Source organism: Lactuca saligna, chromosome 4, assembly GCF_052625555.1.
Source record: "Lactuca saligna cultivar CGN05327 chromosome 4, ASM5262555v1, whole genome shotgun sequence".
NCBI classification, from domain to species: Eukaryota; Viridiplantae; Streptophyta; class Magnoliopsida; order Asterales; family Asteraceae; genus Lactuca; species Lactuca saligna.
This window is the reverse complement of record NC_136420.1, coordinates 172,871,779-172,889,819: the sequence shown is the minus strand read 5'-3', so window position 1 is coordinate 172,889,819 and position 18,041 is coordinate 172,871,779.

The following is an 18,041-nucleotide window of genomic DNA, read 5'->3' as shown; positions in this document are numbered from 1 at the left end:
GATCATTCAGGAAACAACAGATAAGATCGTTCAAATTTGTGAACGATTGAAAGCCTCTAGAGACCGATAGAAAAGCTATGCTGACAAACGAAGGAAACCGTTGGAATTCTAGGTGGGCTACCGAGTTCTACTGAAGGTCTTACCCTGGAAGGGCTTGATACGCTTCGGAAAGCGTGGGAAGCTCAATCCAAGATACATAGGGCCTTTCGAGATTCTCGCAAGAATTGGCCCTGCAGCTTACAAACTCAATCTACCACGCAAACTCAGTAACGTACATCATACCTTCCACGTCTCAAACTTGAAAAAGTTTCTATCCTACGAGAATCTTGTTATTCCACTCGACGAGATCGAGATCAACGAGAGCCTCAACTTCGTGAAGGAATCAGTAGAGATCATGGACCGAGAGGTCAAGCAGACAAAGCAGAGCCGTATCCCGATAGTGAAGGTTCGCTGGAACGCCAAGCGAGGACATGAATTCAGTTGGGAACGAGAGGATTAGATGAAACTAAAATACCATCATCTTTTCGCTTAGTTCTTTCGTAACTTCTTATTTGCTTAAATTATAATTTAAGGACGGAATTCCTTCTAACGGAAGGATGATGTGACAACCCGAAATTTCCATTCTGTACGAACATTATCAAGTCAATAGAACTTAGAACAGTCGCAGTAAATTTTCAGACTTTTGCGTATAAGTTTGAGTATTTCATGGTTTACACTTCAAGAGATATCAGGAGAGTGGATGCACTCGGGTTTTGTGCAACTATGTTATTCTAAAACTCTATTATATTAGAGTTCATTTCGTGAATAAATATTTATTCCAAAAATCTTAGGACTATGTATATAATTTTGAGCCATATTCATTCATTATTTACATTTCAAACTAGAGAAAAGCCATTTTGTCTCTCACGAATCTTCGGGTTTTCATCCCAAATCATGAGTACCTTTCTCTAGTTGTATTATATGGCTTATAATGTGCTTAATAACATCAATTTCATAACAAAACAACTAGATTCGAGAGTTTACCGCCCAAGAACACCTTAGGGAGTAAACTCTTAAATTGATGCCTAGTCCATTCTTGTGATGTGTAACTACCTTAGAGTTGTATATGAGTGTATATAAGACTAGAAATCGTCCATAAAACACCAAGAGTAAGGTATTCACGGCCCAAGAAGTTCTTGGACCGTGAACTCCAAAGTCAAGGGCAAAAAGGTGCCTTAGTTACTCCTAAGGCCTTGGACACAAGCATGGATGAGTTCCTAGTTAATTTAGGGACTTTGAAAACACCATAAACTCTAAGGGAAATGGTCCCAGGCCGTGAACTCCTCAAAGGAGTGTATTAATGCCCAAAACTCTTCCAAGGATTAAACCACCAAGTAGAATTGCTTCTATGGATCATGTAACACTTCAAAACACAAAATGGCATTAAGCTTAGGAGCTTACGGTTGTAAACTCAAGAGTTTATGACCGTAAACTCCTTGTGTAAGGTCTATTGGAGAGTAAACTCATATATGGGGTCGTTTGAAACCCTAAATCCATTAGCCTTGTCCCATAATAACTTAGATACAATCCTTATGGCATATAACACTTATATAAAGTGTTTATTATGTTCTAGGATGTCTTAACATTTACAATTAGTAGTTTAAGATTAATTGGGTGCATATATGTATGATTATATGTTCATTAGGATCATAGTGTGTGTACAAGTCCTCACTTGACACCTAAAAATCCTACATCGTTCAGTTCATCCAAACCACCATCTTCAGGTGAGTTCATGCTCCTTAATCAATGTTTTAAATGATTTTAAATGCTTTAATGGGGGGGGGATATAAGTAGAAAAAAATATGTTATTAAATCACTCATATGTATTTTATAACTATGTTTTTATCCAACAGATTTCACATACTTCAAAATGTGATGCATGAAATGGTTTTCTATCTTAAAATACTTTGTTATCAAATGTATTAGTTTTTGAAATGTTTATTAAAATGACATCAAGTCATTGTTAATTATTGTTCAAAACTTTTAGATATCTTACAAAACCATTTTACCTTCTTGAACAAAACTATATCTATACACTTATGTTCTTTTATACGTATTGATGTTATAGTTTTCATCCTTCATTCAGTTTCCCACACTCTTGTGTAGCAAGGGTGTATAAGCTTGTTTGGATAGTCAATTACCTTCCAGTTAACTATTATAAGGATAGTTAGGAGATACATAACATTATTCCTATTACAAGGAATTACATCAGATTCAGTTCATTCATGAGTCTACATAATACATTACATGAGTACCTTACATGAAAACATTACATGAGTACCTTACATGAATACATTACATAAGTACCTTACATGAATACATTACATGATTACCTTACATGAATACATTACATAAGTACCTTACATGAATACATTACATGAGTACCTTACATGAATACATTACATGATTACCTTACGTGAATACATTACATAAGTACCTTACATGAATACATTACATGAGTACCTTACATGAATACATTACATGAGTACCTTTACATAGATACATCTTCCTGTATACATTTACATGGATACTTGTACCTCGATTCACTAGGATGATTTATTATTACCTTCTGTGGAAATTGTCCTGCCTATCCGAGTTCAACGGGATATGTAGACGGGACTAACCATTCCGAATCCCAGCTGTTAGCACCAGGGGTTGATGAACATCTATGGATGCTTACAGTTATTACTTATACTAGGAGTACCTTTACGGGACTAACCGTTCCGTGGGCCCACTGTTCGCTACAGAGGTTGATGAACATCTACGGATGCCTACGGTTAATACTTATATTAGGAGTACCTTTACGGGACTAACCCTTCCTCCCACCTGTTGTAGCTATAGAGGAAAATTGAATAATCTACGAATGTTCAAAGGTTATACATTTCGCTTTTCACGATGTCGTGTTAATCCTAATACAAAAGGATAACAATTACATTAGTACATTTTCCTATTACTTGATTTTTGTGATACATTCACATAAATGATGATTTAGACTATATATTGTTAATAATAGTCATAAAAGGAAAAACTATCATTTTCACTTACAAAAGATTCGGGTATTAGCAGAAGACTACATTACATATTAGTAGGAAATAAGGGATTTTCTAGGGTTTTCATACTTATATCAACTGTTTCATTCAAAGATTTACATAGCATACATAACAGATTTCCAAAACAAGACAATGACATACAAATACTTATGAATTCACCAGCTTTAGGGTGATACTCGTTTTCAAAATAACTTATATTCTCAGGTCACCAGTAGACAGGTACGATGGCCAGGTTGTGAGAAGACGGAGCACAGACAAGACTCATCTTTTATATTGATTGTATATTTTGGTGTCTTATTACAATGAAAGAACACATATGTATTAAAACTTTACTTTTAATGCAATGGATGATGTTGTTGCTTGTTTACTACTTTACACTGTTGTGATACTGTACATGACGTCCTCCACCCCGCACCTTTTCCGTCGTTCTTGGTTTTGGGGTGTGACAGGACTGGAGGGTCCGTCAGAGTTGTGGGGCTGGAGGGTCTCACTGAGACACATTGACCAGAGGGTCTTATAGAGTTATAGCCTCGATTGGCTAATTATATGTGTGGTGTTTAGGGGAACTCATTAAGCCTTGTGTTTACCGTGTTATGTGATGTGTTTCAGGTTTTCTCAGGATCACGGGACGGCACCGTCTTAATTGTACACACCATAGAAAGAGTTATGCTTGAGGATCCTGGATTATTATCTAAACAATCATGAAGCTGTGTTTTATAAATTAAATAAAAGAGATTTTTCTAATATGTGTTATGAGAAATGCGCAAATTTAAATGAAAAGTTTACTTGAAATTTTACGGTGTTAAATATACAAGATTAACACAAAACTTTTACTTGTATTCTTCCCCAAAAGAATGCAAATCTCGAAAATAGGGTTGTATGTAGCTCACCTTGGGGTTTGATCGATTTTGAAGAGAAAGAAGGTGTATAAGGAAGAGTTCAAAGTGTAACATTAAATTAAAATGCTTGAATTCTATGTAACTTACGGAGTTAGTGAAAGCTTGAAGGATCCTCTTTGATACACACCCAATCCTCGAAAATTTCAAGGGAAGAATGAGAGAATGTCTTTGAGTTTGAGGGAAAGATATGAAAGAATTTTTGAATGAGTTTGAAGTGAGGAATGAGGGAGGTAATGGTAGATTGTTCGAGATAAGGAGGGGAGGGGAGAGAAGTTAGAAGGTTAATACTTATTGGTTAGTCTTATGTTACATAGATGTATGTATTGTAAAGTCTTGGTTGTATGTGATACAAAAATAAGGTGTCACATTTATACAATTCCATTTCCTTTATAAGTGTATATATATATATATATAGAATTTCGACCAGCCCAAGAGGAGTGGGAAAGGGATTGGGCTTCATTTTTCATGAATGGCGGAAAACATCTCGAGCCCACTAAGAGTTTTTGGCTTATGTGTGTTTTTGGCTTGGGTTGGCCACAAAATGGTATTCGGCCCAATATTGGGTCCAGAAGAAATGAACTTGACCCATAGAGATCAAGTGGGAGAGTTTTCGGTCCAATAGGGCCCATTAGGAGGTTTTCGGCCTAATGGTTGGCCCATTAGAGAATTTGGCCAAATATGAGCTCCAATAATAATTTTCGACCTATAATGATCTTAGTAACATGTGTACGGCCCCTTAAGGCCCATTACATGTCTTATGGCCCCAAAGTACTATTGCATGACTAATTTCGACCCATCTAGGGCCCAAATGTGGGTTCTCATCCCAAGAGAACCAAATTGAGGAGTTACCGGCCCATGAGGTCCCAATAAGGAAGGTTTGGTCCATTAAGAGGTTTAAACCTCAAATTCAAGGGCAAAACCCAAAGTTGAGTGAATATAGCTTATTGGATTAGGTTTAGAGCTTTCACGAGGAAGTTTCGACTTGAGACCATTTCTGGATGTATACATTGATATTACATTGAAGTTCGGTTCACATTTAAACATATCATTACATAGTTACACAAAGAACGATCTTGTACATGGATAGGAAAACATAGCCCTAAAATACTAGTTGTGAAAACTTTGAATTTGACCAAATTTGACCTTAAGGGTATTTTAGGAATTTGATTGAGATTTGGGTCATTTGGTCGGAATAGGAGTCGATTGGAGCTGAAATTCAAAGTCAAGACCTCATAAGCTTTTGTCCAGTTTGCAAGGTGAGTTTTGCTCACTTTAGTTATGGGTGGATGACACCAAGGCCAACCTATTGGTTTGGTATTCACTGATATGTTAAGTATGTAATAAATATGCATGTTTATACTAGCTATTAATATGCTAGTTTAGTAGATTAGTAGGACTACTTGTGACTACATTGCATGATTATCTGGTTTATGGCGACATGTTGTGTTGGGTTGAGGTTGTATTGCTCATTGTGGTAGTCAACAAACACTGGGGCATTCTAGATTTGAGTTGAGGGCCTGGTAGGGCATGCCAGACTCACACTGAGGGCTCATGAGCATTCTAGATACGAGCTGAGGACCGGGCGGTACACCAGAATCATACTGAGGACATGGTGGTATTTAGTCTGAGGACTGAACTGCTCGGGGAGTAAGCCAGACATAAGCTGTGGGCCCCGATGTCACACCCCCAAACCGGAACGACGGAAAAGTTCAGGGGCGGATGACTTCATGTGGTAACGTAACAAATGAATACATAGTAAAGAAAGCAATACAACCATCATATATATAATTGAAAGTTTACATTGTTAAAAGAGTACATGTTCAAAACCAATTACAATATGATGCCAAAAATATGAATTTAAACTGGCGCCGCAACGTTCCTTCTTCAAGAAGCTGTTTGGTACCTGTAATTACTGAGTCCCTAGGAAATACAAGTAGTTTTGAAAGAGTAGATCAGTATTTAAGTTTGTGAGTTTCATAAGTATTAAATGAAAATGTTGCATGAACTAAATTGAAATGGTTTGTTTTTGTTCCTTGGTTCCTAGAAAATCCCGTATTTTCTAGTGGTATAAATGTACCCTTAAATCAAGACCAATGTTTGTTTCTAGAGAATTGATGTTTTCCTGTATGTGGGTAGTGATTTAGAAGTTCCAAAATTATATCACAATTAGGTTTTTCATGCCTAAAGTAGTTAATTTATGTATGTATAACATCTCCAATACATCTGAAAAACCACGTATATCAATGTGTTTGTAATAATCTATGTGAGTTTTATAACCATGCTATCGACTAGAAATGGCTATACACAACGTTCTTCAGGCGTTGGAGTGTTCTGACGTTTGTCACCCCAAATGGTGTACTATAGCTAACAATCAGGGCGCGGGGTTGTCAATCCCGTATAGATCTATACACAAACACCATACTCCCCCTCCAAGGGATTCTGGTATATAATACAGGACTTGAAATGTGTACTCGACCGTATGTGAAGTTTAATGTCTCACAAAACTTAGTATAAAATAGATTTACATGTGAAAATGTTCGTTTGTTCTTGTATATGAAAGTAACTTCTTGAAATAGTATTTCCAGTATGTAAAAGTTCGTAGAGTTCTCGTAAAACTATACCGATTATAGTTTTCTAAAAGTGCGTTTCGTTTGTATAGTAATCCCTAGTGAAATACTCACTTGTTATGCAAAGTACAATTTTTGTAGTGCCAAAACGGACACATATACATACAGTATAAGCTGAGTGTTTGATTTACATAAATACATAAATCATTTCTTATTTCAAAAGGTGAGATGTTATCGTGGTATATTTTGCATATGAAAGTTTCCCTATAATAGTTATAAATCACATATGATTCCGTTGATACAAAGTGTATAATGAAACTTTATATATCACACGATAATAATCGAGTGTTTTTACTTGTATCCCCCCCCTTAAAAGCATATAAAAGTATTTATAAAACATTTAAAAGTGTGGATTATATGGGTATGAACTCACTTGAAAAATCGAAGAAGGCGAGTTGAAAACCGAGCAGAATTTCAACTCGAGAAAGTGGATTTTCTCGGGATTCTCGGGAATCTCGGGATCACAAACGACCTTTGGGACTTGAGCAAGGAAACCAGGACTTCGGGATAGTGCGTGCATGGAAAACTAGGCAAAAACGCAAGAAAGTTTAGAGAAATTGAGCATTTTCTTCGAAACCCTCACATCCTTTTTATAATGGGTGGGAACCGCCTCAGTACGCTGGGCGTACTCGTGCGTCATGCGTGACCGCATCCTCGACTGCCTCGGACTTCGGATGGGATGGGGCATAGCCTCGCATAGGGGCGACGAGGACGATCCGATGCCTAGGCCTCAAGTACGCTGGGCGTACGAGTGTACGCTGGGCGTAACTTGTATCGGCCCATGACTCACCCTTCGGAAAATACCGAAATTAAATATAAAAATTATATTTTTAATATTTAATAAACTTAAAAAATTCATATCTTCTTCATTCGATTTCCGTTTTCGACGTTTTTTATATCCACGCGTAGGTGAGACTATACTCTATAACTTTCGTTTAGATTCCGTCGACAAATTTTGAAATTATTTTTATTATTTATTTTTAAAACGTCGCGGTAAGAAAATTTCGTTAGAAATTCATGACTTTATTATCTGACGTCTGCTTTTGCCAGACATTTTACCGTTGAAAACCATTGTCGAGACCTTTGATTCTCATTTAGGTCATTCCATTCAAAAGTCGCTTGATCTCCGTTTCGAGTTTTTAGTTGTCCGTCGCTAAGCCGAACTTTGAAAATTCATAGCTTCCTTATACGAAGTCAGATTTGGGCGTTCTTTTTACGTACGATCACGTTTAATGACATCTAACATAATAATGTAATTTAATTAGTGATTTTTGGATATTTTATTTTCGAAGTTAATTTCATTATAACAAACGTGGTTATAATACTTGAATTGTTAGGTCCTTAAATAGAGTTGAAATATCGGGTTGTCACATCACCCCCCTGTTAGAGAGAATTTCGTCCCGAAATTTAAAGTAAGAAAGATACTTGTGAATCAGAGAAAAAGGTGCGGGTACTTTTGTTTCATCTGATCTTCATGTTCCCATGTGTATTCTGGTCCTCGCTTGGCGATCCAACGAACTTTCACGATGGGTATGTGACTTTGTTTCGTTTGTTTGACCTCTCGGTCCATAATTTCTACTGGTTCTTCCACGAAGTTGAGGCTCTCGTTGATCTCGATCTCATCGAGTGGGATAACAAGAGTCTCATCGGACAGACACTTTTTCAAGTTCGATACATGGAAGGTTGGATGTATGTTACTAAGTTCACGTGGTAGATTAAGTTTGTAAGCTACACGGTCGATTCTGCTGAGAATCTCGAATGGCCCTACGTATCTTGGATTTAGCTTTCCACGCTTTCCAAAGCGTATTAAGCCTTTCCACGTTGAGACCTTGAATAGAACGCGGTCTTCTACTAGGAATTCCAAAGGTTTCCTCCTTTGGTCATCGTAGCTTTTCTATCGATCTCTAGATGCTTTCAACCGTTCACGAATCTGAACGATCTTCTCTATCGTTTCTCGTTTGATTTCCGGTCCGGTGAGAGTGTTTTCAGTATCTCGTCCTTCAGCTAACTGTGTGTCGCCAACTTCAGTATAGCACAGAGGGGACCTGCAGTTACGTCCATAGAGGGCTTCAAATGGAGCAACCTTTATGCTCGTATGATAACTATTGTTGTATGAAAATTCAACAAGGGGTAAATGGATATCCCATGCCTTTCCAAAGTCAATCACACAGGCTCTCAGCATATCTTCCAATGTTTGTATCGTTCTCTCACTTTGCCCATCTGTTTGTGGATGGTAGGTTGTACTCATGTCTAGTCTAGTCCCCACGGAACTTTGTAGTGACTGCCAGAACCTTGATGTAAATCTACTATCTCTATCGGAGATAATGGACATCGGAACACCATGAAATCGCACTATTTCCCTTATGTAAGTTCTTGTAAGCCTTTCCATCTTGTCAGTCTCCTTGATTGGTAGAAAATACGTGGATTTGGTTAATCTGTCGACGATGACCCATATGGTATCAAGTCCACCCGTTGTCTTGGGCAACATGGTTATGAAATCCATAGTACTATGTTCCCATTTCCATTTCGGTATCTCCGGTTGTTGTAGTAATCCTTAAGGTTTCTGATACTCGACCTTAACCTTAGTGCAAGTAAGACATTTACTTACAAAGGTAGCAATTTATGCTTTCATATTAGGCCACCAGTACAGTTTCTTAAGATCCAGATACATTTTATCTGAACCTGGGTGAACGGAATACCTCGTGTTGTGTGCTTCGGTCATGACCACATGTCTGAAGCCACCCTGTCTCGGTGCCCAGATACGGTCCATGAGATAATAGGCTCCGCCACCCTTGATTTCTAGATTCTTTTCCATTCCTCACAGGGATTCACCCGTCACATGTTCAGGTTGCAAAGCTTCCAGTTGAGCCTCCTTAATTTGTGTAGATAAGTGGGAATGGGTGGTCCTATTCAGAGATTTGACTCTCCGACCAGTGTATTCTTTTCGACTGAGGGCGTCAACTACTAAATTGGGCTTTCCAGGATGATAACGAATGTCGCATTTATAGTCATTGAATAGCTCGACCCATCGTCGTTGTCGCATGTTGAGCTCCTTTTGATCGAAAATGTGTTGAAGGCTCTTGTGGTCGGTGTAAATAGTACTCTTCGTTCTGTACATGTAGTGTCTCCAAATCTTCAGAGCAAATACCACTGCTCCTAACTCAAGATTGTGTGCTGTATAGTTTACTTCGTGTATCTTAAGCTGAAGGGAGGCATAGGCAATAACTTTCCCTATTTGCATAAGAACACAACCAAGTCCTTAATTTGATGCATCGCAATATACTACGAAATCTTCTATCCCTTCGGTGAGGGATAGTATTGGTACGATGCACAAAGCCTGTTTCAGTGTTTGGAACCCCTTCTCTTGTTTTGCTTCCCAATCAAAGGCCATGCCTTTCTGGGTTAATGTAGTAAGAGGTTTCGCAATGCTAGAGAAGTTCTTTATGAATATGCGATAGTAGCCAGCCAGACCTAGAAATTGATGAATCTCTGTAGGTGTCTTCGGTGCCGACCAGTTCTTAATGGCCTTAATTTTGGAGGGTTCCACATGTATCCCCATTTTGCTAACAACGTGGCCCAAAAATTCGACTCTTCAAATCAAAAATTCGCATTTAGAGAACTTCGCATAGAGCTTCTCCGATCGTAGTGTTTCTAAGACTCTTCGTAGGTGCTGACTATGTTCTTCCTTACTTCGGGAGTAGATAAGTATATCATCGATGAAGACGATGACAAAATGATCCAAGTAAGGACAGTACACTCTATTCATTAGGTTCATGGATACCGCTGGTGCTTTGGTTAATCCGGACGGCGTCACTACAAATTTGTAGTGTCCATAACGGGTTCGGAAGGCTGTCTTGGAAATATCTTCCTCTAGCACTCGTAATTAGTGATATCCAGATCGTAGATCTATCTTCGAGAAGTAGTTTGCTCCTTGAAGTTGATCAAATAGGTCGTCAATGCGGGGCAGAGGGTAATGATTTTTTACAGTAAGTTTGTTCAGCTCTTTATAGTCGATGCACGTACGTAACGATCCGTCGTTCTTCTTTACAAACAAGACTAGTGCTCCCCAAGGTGAGAAGCTTGGTCTAATGAATCCTTTTTGGTGGTGTTCATTAAGCTGACTGGAAAGTTCTTGCATCTCTACTGGTGCCAAACGATAAGGCGATTTTGCTACTGGGGTAGCCCCCGGAACTAAGTCGATTCTGAACTTGACTTGGCGTTGTGGTGGTAATCCCGGTAGTTCTTCTGGAAAGATAACGGGGAAATCGCGTACTTCTGGAATGCTCTTAATATCCTTTACTTCCCGACTCGTATCAATGATGTGTGCAAGGAATGCATGATAATCCTTCCGTAAACACTTTCAAGCTTGGATTCACGAAATGATGCGAAGGTTTGTACTTGATTTGTCGCTATAAATCACTAATGTTTCATCGTTAGGGAGACTAAAATGAACTACTTTTTCAAAGCACATGATATCGTCGCCAAGAAGACATAACCAATCCATGCCAACTATGACGTCGAAACTTTTAATTTGGACCGGCATGAGGTTGATTGGGAAAGAGTGACCATCTAAAGTTAATGTACAACTCATGTATATGCAGTTAGTGTTTTCCGTTTTTCCATTTGTCATTTTTATTGTGAATGATTCTTCTAACATGCTAGGTTTATGTTTAAGTAAGTCAATAAAGTTGTGGCTCACGAAGCATTTCTCTTCTCCACTATCGAATAGTATGCATGCATATGAATTATCAAGAAGAAGCGTATCAGCAACTACTGTAGGATCAGCTACGACTTCTTCATGACCTATAGCCAAAACTCGTCTCACTCCGCTAGTTTTTGCTGCCTTCGAGCAGTTTCTTTTGTAGTGGCCCACCTCGCCACAACCGTATCAAGCTTGGCCTACACCAGCATTGGGAACTTGAGTGATCGGCTTTACAGGGGCCTTGCAGAAACGGACGGTGTGTCCCTTTCTATTGCAGTTGGAGCACTGCATTTCCCGAACAAGGTCCATTGTGGTGGTAATTGCATTTGATGCACTTTGGAAGGTTTCCCCCACAAGGCTTTGTTGGGTAGAGATTTGTAGGAACAATAGTAGGTACAGTAGCAGCATTCACTGTAACTAGTTGTTGTTTCTTCGAGGACTCTTGGGAAGACCCACCCTTCCCTTTAATCCATCCTCTCTTCTTGTTATTGTTGTTGTTGTTTCCCTTTTGTCGTTCTGGTGCAGAAATTGTTGAGTTCTGATGATTTCCGTGATCAATAAGCGATTGTGCCAGCTCTTTGGCACTTTCAAAAGTGTATGGTTTTGAAGCTAACACGCTTGCTTGAATTTGGGGCGACAGTCCCCAAATGTATCTCTCTATTTTCTTGCTCTCAGGAGTAATCATATATGGGCAAAGGATTACCAGATCGCAGAATCTGTTGGTATAAGTTGCTATGTCGGTACCAATCATTCCAAGAGTCCAAAGTTCATGCTCGAGTTTTTGAATCTCTCATCGTGGATAGTACTCCCTCATTAGCATGATTTTTAAGCTTTCCCAGCTTATTGAATTTGCCACTATCAGAGTAAGTACCTTAACGTGGCCATTCCACCAAGTTAAAGCTCTATCAGTAAGTGTGTAAGTTGCAAACTTGACTTTGCTGTGCTCGGGACAGGAGCACATTTCAAAGACTGATTATGTCCTTTCAATCCACTGTCTCAAAATCATCACACCACCAGTTCCATTAAACATTCGGGGTTTAGCATTCGTAAATCCTTTATAGGTGCACTCTCGGGGTTGCCCATGACTATCACCATGGTTGGAAAGATGTGTGCCAATTCCTGAACCAGTAGTAACATGGGTATTGATTTATAACATGGCAGCCGCCACAGCTGCGGCGACTGTTGCTTGGAACATGACAACATCAAATTGAGGATGTGGAGGTGGTGGTGGTATCGGTGCTTCCCCACCATTGTTTCGTCTCGGATTTCTACACGGAGGCATCCTTCAACTATAGATCGAAAAGACAAGGGTAAGAATTCCATAGTATAGAAAATGAATGTGTCTTATGAACTAAATTGCTACAGTTCAACAACAGATGATAGTATGAGTCTCAAAGATTGAAGAATGAAAGTTATTCGTAAATCCGAATATATGAACCAAGCGTATGATTTTTCCATAATATTTTAAAGATTGAACGAAATACCCAACGTAGTAATAATAGCGCGCTAATTATATTAATATAATAGATGATACAATGATCACGAAAAGTTGACCCCTAAAAGGGTCTCCGGTTACAAGGTTTAAGAAAATAAAAACTTTTAGCTGAGGTCCTAACTTATAACAAAATTTGGGGTTTTCGCAAGTACTACTTGCGACGTGTGTTGCGTTTGGAGCTTGACTATGCATCTGATTGCTTTGATTCCATAAGACGCCTATCGAAGGCGGCTTGTTGTTCCCTCAACTCTGCGAGGGCTTCCATCATTGGTGTTCAGAATGCGTCGGCGCGTAGATGCGTGTCATCCTGCAACATATCTAGACAATGGATGTCGATAGTGTGAACTTCTACTTCCACGTTGACTTCTCAAATTCGATTTGCTTGGACCCCCGATTGATTGGACTGGTTGGCCAGTTTACCTACCATGACCGGAAGTGCTCGGTCGGCTGTACCTCCGTCCCTGATGTGGTAGAAGTTCTGACACATACCGTAGGGAGAGCGTATACCTTGTTGTTGGCTCCAATGGTGGAGGTGACTTCCCCAAACGGGAATCGGTCCCTAGAAGTTCCTCCTAATGGCTGGAGGATCGACTATTTCTGTTTCTGAGTCTGTACCAGAGTCATCCCCTTCTTCCAACTCGATAGGTTCTTCATCCTCTTCAGGATCCTCCTCTACCCATCCTCCATTGCCCTGGTTCGGGTAGTAGGGGTCCCCTTGTGGGTGAAATCCAGCCATTTGACTATACGAGAATAGAGTTATAAGATTTGAACAAAACTTGAAAACATGTAACGCTAAACATGTCAATTAATCTATTTTATGCACCAAATACTCCTATAGTATTTAAATTGTACGTTTGATACTAGTGTCTATTTTGGTAAGTTTTGACTTGTTGCTCACTACGATCATTCCTCGACATACGTTGGTCTAATCTCGGATAAGTATAGTTGATCAGACTATATTCGTCCCAAATTCGATTACATATATCGAGAACTAATCGTAGTTTCCAACTCGTCTTAATACTTTTTGTATAGCTCTAATCATGAAAATATATCGTTGTATGCGTGTATTTTGTATTTTTATGCCCTAAAATAATCTATTTAAATGAAATAAGGTTTTAGGTGTGAAAACCTTTTCTCAGAGACTTTGAGTCCCTAAGCATTTATAGTTTGTATATCTTATGAGGTTTGATATACTTAGTTCACTATAAACATTGCTCTGATACCAATCTATCACACCCCCAAACCGGAAAGGTAGAAACGTTCGAGGGCGGATGACTTCATGTGGTAACGTAAAAAATGAATACATAGTAAAGAATGCAATATAACCATCATATATATAATTGAAAGTTTACATTGTTAAAAGAGTACATGTTCAAAACCAATTACAATATGATGCCAAAAATATGAATTTAAATGGGCGCCGCAACGTTCCTTCTTCAAGAATCTGTTTGGTACCTACAATTACTGAGTCCCTGGGACATACAAGAAGTTCTGAAAGAGTGGATCAGCATTTAAGCTGGTGAGTTTCATAAGTATTAAATGAAAATGGTGCATGAACCAAATTGAAATGGTTTGTTTTTGTTCCTTGGTTCCTAGAAAATCCCGTATAAATCTAGCCTTAAATCAAGACCAATGTTTGTTTCTAGAGAATTGATGTTTTCCTGTGTGTAGGTAGTGATTTAGAAGTTCCAAAATTGTATCACAATTAGGTTTTTCATGACTAAAGTAGTTAAATTATGTATGTATAAAATCTCCAATACATCTGAAAAACCCATAAATCAATGTGTTTTTAATACTCTATGTGAGTTTTATAACCATGCTATTGACTAGAAATGCCTATACACAACGTTCTTTAGGCGTTGGAATGTTCTGACGTTTGTCACCCCAAATGGTGTACTGTATCTAACAGTAAGGACGCAGGGTTGTCAATACCATATAAATCTATACACAAACACCATGCTCCCCCTCCAAGGGATTCTGGTATATAATACAGGATTTGAAATGTGTACTCGAGCATACGTGAAGTTTAATGTCTCACAAAACTTAGTATAAAACAGATTTACGTGTGAAAATGTTCGTTTGTTCTTGTATATGAAAGTAACTGTTTGAAATAGTATTTATCGTATGTAAAAGTTCGTAGATTTCTCGTAAAACTATACCGATTATAGTTTTCTAAAAGTGCGTTTCGTTTGTATAGTAATCCCTAGTGAAATACTCACTTGTTATGAAAAGTATAATTTTTGTAGTGCCAAAACGGACACATAGACATACAATATAAGCAGAGTGTTTGATTTACATATATACATAAATCATTTCTTATTTCAAAAGATGAGATGTTATCGTGGTATATTTTGCATACGAAACTTTTGCTATGATAGTTATAAATCACATATGATTTCGTTGATAAAAAGCGTATAATGAAACTTTATATATCACACGATAATAATCGAGTGTTTTTACTTGTATCCCCCCCCCCCCCCCCACCCTAAAAGCATATAAAAGTATTTATAAAACATTTAAAAGTGTGGATTATTGGGGTATGAACTCACTTGAAAGATCGAAGAAGGCTAGATGAAGCATATAAAAGTATTTATAAAATGGATTTTCTTGGGATACTCGGGAATCTCGGGAGCACAAACGACCTTCGGGACTTGAGCAAGGAAACCGGGACTTCGGGATAGCACATGTACGGAAAACGAGGCAAAAGCGCAGGAAAGTTGAGAGAAATTGAGCATTTTCTTCGGAACCCTCGCATCTCTTTTATAGGGGGTGGGAACCGCCTTGGTACGCTGGGCGTACTCGTGCGTCATGCGTGACCGCATCCTCGACTGCCTCGGACTTCGGATGGGACGAGACATAGCCTCGCATAGGGGCGACGTTGACGATCCGAGACCTAGGCCTTGAGTACGCTGGGCATACGAGTGTATGCTGGGGGTAACTCGGATTGGCCCGTGACTCACCCTTCGGATAATACCGAAATTAAATATAAAAATTATATTTTTAATATTTAATAAACTTCAAAAATTCATATCTTCTTCATACGAACTCCGTTTTCGACGTTCTTTATATCCACGCGTAGGTGAGACTACACTCTAAAACTTTCGTTTAGATTCCGTCGATAAATTTTGAAATTATTTTTATTATTTATTTTTAAAAGGTCGCGGTAAGAAAATTTCGTTAGAAATTCATAACTTCGTTATCTGACGTCTTTTGCAAAACATTTTACCGTTGAAAACCATTGTTGAGACCTTCGATTCTCATTTAGGTCATTCCAGTCAAAAGTTGCTTGATCTCCGTTTCGAGTTTTTAGCTGTTCATTGCTAAGCCGAGCTTGAAAATTTTAAAACTTCCTTATATGAAGTCAGATTTGGGCATTCTTTTTACTTACGATCACGGTTTAATGACATCTAACATAATAGGTAATTTAATTAGTGATTTTTGGACATTTTAGTTTCGAAGTTAATTTAATTATAACAAACATGGTTACAATAGTTGACTTTTTAGGTCGTCACATAGAGTTGAAATATCGGGTTGCCACACTCGAGGGGAAGCCAGACATATGTTTTGGGCTTATGTGTAATCCAGTCTTTTAGTTGTGGACCCGTTGCATGTTGTTATTGTATATATGTTATGTGGTTGTGTGTTGGTAATTTGGGAGAACTTACAAAGCTTTGGCTTACGGTTTTGGGTTATGTTTTAGTTATTTCAAATGACCGCAGGAAAGCAAAAGCATGATCGTACACATACCCTTGTTACAATCTATGATTTTGGGAAAACTCTGATGTTGCAAATGTTTTGAAAACTGTTTTGTACACACTTCATGGTTTAGGTTATATTTAAAATATTCAAATTTATCATGAATTTTATTAGTGTTACATTACAAATTTCAATATAACATTTAATTACTTAAAATAAAACTTCAACACCTTATGTCTCAATTAAACACAAGGTAAAAGTACATATAAAATAACAAAACTCATTATAAAAGATGATATTTGACCACCTTTTTCAACCATATCACTACTTATCCCCTTTTTTTTTTTTTTTTTTTTTTTTTTTTTTTTTTTTTAATGTAAAACTGATGTAAATGTTTGAAGTTTGATTAATCAGGCCACCTTTTTCAACCATATCACTACTTATCCTTTTTTTTTTTTTTTTATGTAAAACTGATGTAAATGTTTGATGTTTGATTTGAAATCACGAGTTTTTATAAGTAAATCATCATGGAAACAATCTTGGAAATTTGTTTATTAGCACCAAGAAATATGAAAACCGATGCCAACTTATTTTCAAAAACCGACGCCTAAAGCTAGTTTTGTACTGGTGTTGTTTTAAAAAAATTGATAATCATCTCTAAAAGGATTTGATTTAACCTAATGCATTAGCTAGAGTATTAAATAACCACAATCCAAGATAAATGAAGACTTACATTTTTCAAAATTCCCTAAGGGATTTTGGAAAATCCTTAAGGCACCAAGATTATGTTGGATGTTATTGGTTAGTTTATTTAAAATCCTTTTTTTATTTAGAAATTTTGAATATTTAAATAGTCAAGGCTTTTATTTAAAATGTTTAATTAATTTAAAAGCTTAAATTAAGTTTGGTAATATATATATTGAAATTGAAATTTTATAAATATTTGAATTAAATTAAGCATTATCATGATTTAATATTTAATTGCCTAATTACGTAAACATGGATAACTAGGATTAAGTAGTTAATTAAATTTTGATATATATATATATATATATATATATATATATATATATATATATATATATATATATATATATATATATATATATATATATATATATATATATATATATATATATATATATATATATATATATATATAGGTTTAGGTTCATTTGAGACCATTCTAATTTTGTGAGACCGTGAGACCAAATCTAAAAATAAATTTAAAATGCAAAATAAATGGAAAAACCAAAAATTCTTTTTTTAAATATTATTTTCGGAACTTAAATTAACTAAAAAAATAAAAATAAAATAAAATAAAAATAAAAATAAATAAAAATAAAATCCCGTTTTTGTTTTTTAAAATACGTGAAATATTCTAAATAGAATATTACACTGACATATTCTAAAAAATAATTTTAAAATACAAAATATATGGAAAAATCTAAAAATTCTTTTTTTAAATCTTATTTTCGGAATTTGAATTAACTAAAAAAAATTAAAAAAAAATTCTATTTTTTTGAAAAATAC